This window comes from Humulus lupulus, chromosome 5 (genome assembly GCF_963169125.1).
Source record: "Humulus lupulus chromosome 5, drHumLupu1.1, whole genome shotgun sequence".
NCBI classification, from domain to species: Eukaryota; Viridiplantae; Streptophyta; class Magnoliopsida; order Rosales; family Cannabaceae; genus Humulus; species Humulus lupulus.
Genome location: NC_084797.1, coordinates 97,368,104 through 97,376,105, shown reverse-complemented (window position 1 = coordinate 97,376,105; position 8,002 = coordinate 97,368,104).

The window sequence follows — 8,002 nt, the reverse complement described above, 5'->3', positions numbered from 1 at the left end:
CCTTGCTTTATAGGTCTCTACCTTTCCATCTGCACCCCTTTTCTTCTTATAGATCCATTTGCATCCAATGACATTAACATTGTCAGGCAGATCTATAAGTTCCCAGACTGAATTGGAATACATTGATTCATGGCATCTTGCCACTTATCAACATCAGGGTCTTCCATTGCTTCTTTAAAATTCAATGGATCGTCCTTTTCAGTATCTGATACAAGAACGTGTGCCTCATGTTCGTAGCAAATAGGTTGTCTCACAATCCTCCCACTACGACGTTGCACTGGTTTTTCCTTTTCAGAAATTGTGGTTTCTTTGGTTGTTTTATCATTAACTGATGAAGAAGATGGAGATGAAATTTTATCTATCATTAGTTCCTCTAAAACTACTTTGCTCCGAGGTCTAAAATCATTCATATAGTCGTGTTCTAAAAAGGTTTCATTTGTTGAAACAAATACCTTTTGATCACCTGGGCTATAGAAATATCCATCTCTTGTTTCTGGAGCATAGCCCACAAATATACACACTTCAGACCTAGAATCCATTTTTCCAGATTTAGGTCTTAGCACATGGGCAGGACAACCCCAAATACGGAAATGTCGTAAACTAGGTTTACTTCCATTCCATAGTTCTAAAGGTGTCTTTGTCACAACTTTGGACGGAACTATATTCAAAATGTAGTTAGCTGTTTGAAGTGCATATCCCCAAAACGATAAGGGAAGTGAAGAGTAGCTTAACATAGACCTGACCATGTCCAACAGGGTTCGGTTTCTTCTTTCTGAAACTCCATTTTGTTGTGGTGTTCCAGGTGTTGTGAGTTGGGATAGAATTCCATGCTCCAGCAAGAAATCTTTGAATTCAGAATCCAAATATTCACCACCACGATCAGATCAGAGTGTTTTTAAAGATTTACCTAATTGCTTCTCAGCTAAGGCTTTGAAGTCTTTAAACCTATCAAAAGTTTATGACTTCTTAAGCATTAAGTAAACATGACCGTATCTAGAATAGTCGTTAGTAAATGTGACAAAATATTCATAACCACCCCGAGCTTGAATGTTAATTGGACCACATACATCACTATGTATTAGCTCTAGTGGTTCTCTGGCTCTATTTCCCTTCGAAGTGAAAGGTCATTTAGTCAATTTTCCTTCTAAACAGGATTCACAAACCGGTAGGGTTCCAACTGTTAGTTCCCTTAAAGGTCCATCTTTAGTTAACCGGTTTATCCTATCAAGACTAATATGACCTAATCTTAAGTGCCATAGATACGTGTCATTTTCTTTAGAAACCTTTTGTCTTTTGTTACTTTGTGGAACAACTACTTTAAATAATTCAGAATTATTGAGCGATTTTTTTATTGGATTAAGCATGTACAATCCGTCCTTTTGTTTTGCATGACAAATATTGTTCCCATTCCTTGAAATAAAAATCATATTATTATTAAAAGAAATGCCAAATTTTTGTTCATGTAACAAAGATAAAGAAATAATATTTCTAGTAATTTCAGGAATAAATAGCACATTATTCAAAACTAGAAAATTGTTCTTAAAATTTAAACGGACTGTTCCACATGCTTTAGCTGAAACAAGCGCTCCACTTCCCACTCTCATAGTCATCTCTCCTTGCTCCAACTGCTTTGCGGACTCAAGCATCTGCAAACAAGAACAAACATGGTTAGTGGAACCAGAATCAACTATCCATGATAATTTATCTTGTTCCACCATACAAGCTTTGAGTACAAGTAAATCTGATTTACCTTTCTTTTTCTCTTTTAGTGAGGCGAGATACTTTGGACAGTTTCTCTTCCAATGACCATCGACATTACAATGGAAACACTTTCCTTTGGGTGCCTTTTGTTTGGGGTCATTGTTTTTTTTGTTCTCGGGTTCCTTGGATGACTTCTTTGCCTTTTTCGGATTGTCCTTTATAGGTTTGCAGTCATTGCTTTTCCTTTTCTTCTTAGAAGAAGATGGTTTTGCTTCAGCAACATTTGCTTCAGCCTGACTTGAGATGGTCTTATTCAAAGACTCAAAAGTTTTTAATTCATTCAGCAATTGTGTCATGTTAAATTCCAATTTGTTCATGACATAATTAGTTGTGAATGTAGAAAAAGCAGGAGTTAAAGACTCAAGTATAATGCTTACTTGTGTCTTTTCATCCATGACTACTCCATGTGTCTCAGCTTCATGAAGTACACTGATCATGTTCAAAACATGCTCATGCACAGATTGACCTTTCTTCATCTTAGCATTCATGTAGGTTCTAGTAGCCTAATGACGACTTTGATCAGATGGGCGCCCAAACATTTCCTTAAGAGATTCTAGTATCTCAAAAGTAGTTTTCATGGATTCATGCTTTGTTCGTAAGACATCACTCATGCTTACAAGCATATAGCACTTAGCTTTGTTATTGGATTGAATCCATGCATCAAATTTTTCCCGAACATGTTTCGGGGCATTGACGCCAGGTTCTTTAGGACATTCCTCATTTAGGAAAAACTTGTGGTTTTCGCTAACCAACAACAGATTCATATTTGATTTCCATTTTATGAAGTTATCACCAGTTAATTTTTCTTGTGCGATCAAAGCAGTGATGGGATTTCTAGAGATAGACATATACTGAATAAAATAAAAAATACAAATATTATTATTATATTTAGAAAAATAAATATCAAAGTTTCAGAAATTAAACGTGATGCATGAGCACAATTAAAACACATAAAATAAAGATTAATTTCCACGATAAAATTTTCCAACAATTAAAGTGTCGCCTTAGGGTTGGTCAAATTAATTTTAGAGAATTTATAAGGCATTCTTATCTTTATTGTTTAAAACTTAAAATAACCCTTTATTTTCTCTTTTAAACATCAAAGTACCGCTTAGTTTGGTCAAGTTATGATTATCCACTGCAAAAGCTTAATCGTAGCTTTGTGAGTGTAACCCATTATTTCAGAGTTCATGACTTAACTTAGGACATGCCGCCTTAGGGTCGGTCAAGCCTAAAATACATCATTAGTTCCTATCTTTGTAAGAAATACAAACCTTGCTATTGATATGTCCAGACACCTTCCTTAGAGGGACGAAAACAAAGATGTCGCGATGCGCTATTCATATCTCACAGTGTTATATTAATAATGGAGACTATGGGTTATGTTTGAGATATCAACCCTCTCTCACTCACTATTTTGAAATAAGTGTTTTTAACCTAATTAATTCAAAATTAATTATAACATCTCTTAAACCTTATGAACATAATTAAAATTGGAAAGAAAGCGAGTTTCAAGGTCCATATCCAATTTTAAATTACCAATCATGTTCATCTGAACTTTACTAAAAAAAAATACTTTTAAAAATAAAGTTGGTTTAAAGAAAATTAAGTCATAAAGACTTAAAAAAATGGTGTGATATTTTACCAAGTTTTCAAAAATAAAACTAAGTAAATTACATGCAATTGATTTCGCAAAACAATTCATATAAACATATAGGACAATCCTAATAATCATGTTTCTATTAATGAGATGCATGATTATGACTGTGTGGGTTTTTATGTATGGCATAAAATACATGAACATGTTATCAATCACATTAATCAAATGAAAATAATTATTTAAATAAACAAACAATAAATGTTGAACCGGGTGCTTTTCGGTATTTCTAATTTTACAACCACTTTATAAAATTAAAAAAATAAAATAAAATCGCATTGATCTCCATCGGGCTTCTTTACTTTACTGTCGGTAGGATATGTGTCATTATTGGTCCAGAATAATAATACGAAAACAATTTTCTAATTATTTTGATTAATTAAAACAAACTTTTAAATAATCATTATTTTTATTTTTCTTTTTAATTAAAACAACTTTTAATTAAAATTAGAAACTGAAATAATTAAATAAAATCTGTTATTTTTTAAAATTAAATTTTGAAATAAGATTAAAAAAAAAAAGTTTGTTAGGATAAAAAAATTACCAAATTATTTAAATATAAAATTTCTAATAAATAAGATATTTAACATTTTAAAATAAAAAAAACAGAATAATTTGAGAAAAATAAAAAAAATTCTGGACTAGCAGGACGGGGACACATGGCGTCAAATGGGGTTGCTGGGGCCGGGATGTATGGAACTGTACGGATCCGTACAGACCCGTCCGTACGACGTACCGGCAGCGACTCGAAGGGCGGCCTCAGAGGAGCGGTGGCCGAATTCTGAATCCCGGGCTCCATTCTTACTTTTGTGTGACCGGAATTACAATTTTATGGTGTAAAAAACCAAATAAAATTACATAAATCCTATGCCCTTTAATGGCTTACACAATGATCTAATCATAAACAAATCCTAACCCAAAAACACCATACAATTAACGATTCAACATTCCCATGCATTCAATCATATTAAGTCATCCATTTATTCATCAAAATAAATAAATGCATAAAGGTAAACCCACACAGATTCAATATATATATATATGTGTGTGTGTGTGAAGATGGCTCTGGTACCATTTGTTAGTTTTTATTGATCAAATCAGAGATTATACGCAGTGGAACAACAATCAAATTGTTAATTTAATCCCATAAGATTTCTAGATCTACTTCTTCACAAGCATGTATATATTGAATCCAAGACATGAATAGAAAAAAATATCTCAGGTCCTTCATTGCTGCTATCTTTTTGTATGACAAAATCCTTGAGATCTCACACTAAGATCTTCCAAAATATTCTCAGCACACAAAGAACGAGTGTGGGCTCGCTATACAAATAATAGGCAAAATCTATTTATCAGATGTTCTCAACACATGAGATCTGATAAAGTTTGGACCTAGGTTTTGTGAAGAACAATGACTTTTGTATGTATCACTGTTCTCTTTCTCTGAGAGAGATTTCAAGATATTTTTCTATCCCTGAAAAGTTACGTTCTCAAAAAAATGATATCCTATATTTAATATATCCAATATATTAAAATAAAATCTTAGTTATTTTAAACAATTTGAAAATCACTAATCAGTTATCAGATTTTTGTTTAAATAATAATATTTTAATCATATTACATTATCTCATTATTTATTTAATATTTAAATAACTAAAATTGTGGAACCAAAAAACTGTTATGAGTCTCTTATGCGTGTAGCACAGTGACTGTGCACTGTGCTACACGTGTACCACATGCCAGTGATGACATGTGATTTTTTCCAATTTTTATTATTATTTAAATACCAAAAATCCCAAAAACAAATTAATTCAAAATTAATGATATTTTTGTTAAATAAAATAATTAATTAATTCTTAATTAATTAATTATACATAATTATACAATAATTATGTTTGATACATAGAAAAATATTTTACTTGTCAAATAAGTCCTTTTTGCCTATTTTTGTATTTATCTTTGTCAATGTTTGTTTGAGCTATTTTGGGGACCATGGACCTATGACATTAAGCTCCAATAAATTGAAACTAAATAATTAAACTCTTTAATTATAATAGTTAATTTATTAATTCTGATATTACTCCACTATAAATTCAGAATTGCACTATTTATGTTATAGATATACTTTTACAGAAATCTTATCTTAAGTCGTCCATTGATATAACCATCTTACAATAGTTCAACCCTCTAATTAATTAGTTGATAAATTAGAATGGAAGAATTACCATTTTACCTTTCTAATTTAATTCTTATTCCTTAAGTACCATTAATTCACCAGTGAATAATTAATCTATAATCTAATTATAGATTTGAGCTCAAAATCATTCAGTTCCAAAATTAACCTTTAAGGGAACTAATATACGATCCGTTAGGAAATATTAGATTCCGTATTGTTGATACATGTTCCCAGCCATCCATGATATTAAATCTCCAAAACAAAAGTCATTAGCCCCATTCTTTGAAGAGACCATAACGAATGAATCAAAAGATTTAATAAACATAAACAATCAGGATTTTTGGTAGATCTATAAATGATCATCAGTTATGATATGAATTATAAGTCTTTATTGTTAAATGGTTTTTGGATAAAGACTTTAATTCATATCTGTCCATGTCATATATAATCATATTATATAAAGCACCTTTACCGAGATGTCTTACCACATCAATAATCTGAATCTAGATTATTTGTATCATTCTGATACTCAGTAAACCGTACTTACAACTCCAATTAAAGAATTCCATAACTTTAATTTGTTGTTGTTGACTATTTTTATTCATTCATGTGATCTTAATTCTCTCATACTAATACAAGATCACATCCTCAATAATGAATATGGAATTTTTCTGATATTTACAAAATTATTCAAACAATAATTTAACAATCTAAATATAAAAATAATAATAAACCATTGTACTTATTTATTCACAGAAAAAACAAATGTCTTTTACATGCTTTTAGGACACACTCCTAACAGAAACGTGTTACTGAAACTGTAGTAGAACTAGGGTTAAAAGATTTTGGTCTCAAAAGCTTCATCTCTTATAAATAAACATTTTCTTTTTACATGGGATCCCAAAAGTAATAAGTTTAAGACCATTACAAAAGATTTAAGATTTAAATACAGTTGCTAGCCATTCTAAGGAAAAACAGACAAATAGGCTTTTCTTGTTCTATTCCACTCCTCGGCCGTGGCTGCCGATCAGCTGACTATGTACATTCAGCCCCGCAGCTCGCAACCTCAGGATTGGTCCAACTTGCCTTTGCCCTTACCTGCACCACGTAGCACCCGTGAGCCAAGGCCCAGCAAGAAAACACAATAATAGAGCATAATCATTCAACATACAATCAGATAACTCATACCGCATAACCATGTACTCAATAGTCTAAGCATTCATGTTAATCAAGTATTCAACATACCAAGTATATCATTTCATATCAATAATCAATTCACATATGATAACTAGGGTTAACGCCCTTAGGACGCACCCTCTGTTTATCCCACTAACTCCGGCCCGCTTAAACCGAGCTCAATGAATATTAAACTGTCCTCTGCTGCCATTGGTAGAGCCGCGCCCTGTGCGCAAGTATTATTTACGGCATCCTTAAGCCGTTTATCACATGTCCCATGGCATAATACCATCTATGACATTGTACAGATATAGGGAGCTCTTAGTCCCATCACAAACACATAACCAGGTGCAGTTTTCTTACCTTTAGATTCGCTAGCTTTGTTCAATTTGATCCTCCAGCATGATTGTAACGCCCTACTTCCTTAGAGCCGTTACTAAGTGATTTTTAAGACAAAACAGTGTGCAATGAACTCGCTAACCGAGGTTTTGAGACAAAAGTGTGACTAATTAAAATTTAAGGCTGTAATCTTAGAAAATGCGTCGTTTCATTTAAAACTGCTAGTATTAAACATTTGGGATCCCAAAATAAGGTTTGAAAACTATTTACATCTTGAAATAAGTTTACAGTTGATAAATCATAAAATCATAGATTATTACAGCCATTTTCAAATAAACCCCCAACCAAAGCAGTCGGGCAGGCCAAACATGTACGCGTCGCTTCACGCTCTCCGTACTCATGGTTGGTTGACTCAGCCATTGCCCTTACCTGCAACACAGAGCACCCGTGAGCCGAAGCCCAGCAAGAAAACTCATGCCGAACATAACATATGCAAATAATAATATCACTGGCATAATTCACTGATAAATAGGAAAACCATCATAATAAACAAGTACGGCCGTGCCGCCCCCGAGGCCTTACCAAAGCTTGGGGTTTCGGTTCTCACCGCGAGGATAAATCATGTATCCCTTGGGTCCCACCCTGAATATAAGCATCCCATGTGCTGTGTGTTACTTTCGGCCCCACGGCCGTACCCGGCCTACGCTGCACTCGGCCCTTGCCGTTCATTTCATCATAATCATACATAGCATAAATCAAGCAACATTCAAACAAATGCTAATTCAATTAAATCTGCACCCCAACATGTAATGCAGTATAGGGCCATGCCCGGCAATCATCTCATCATGCAACATGCAATATAGGGCCGTGCCCCACAATCACAATATGGGCCC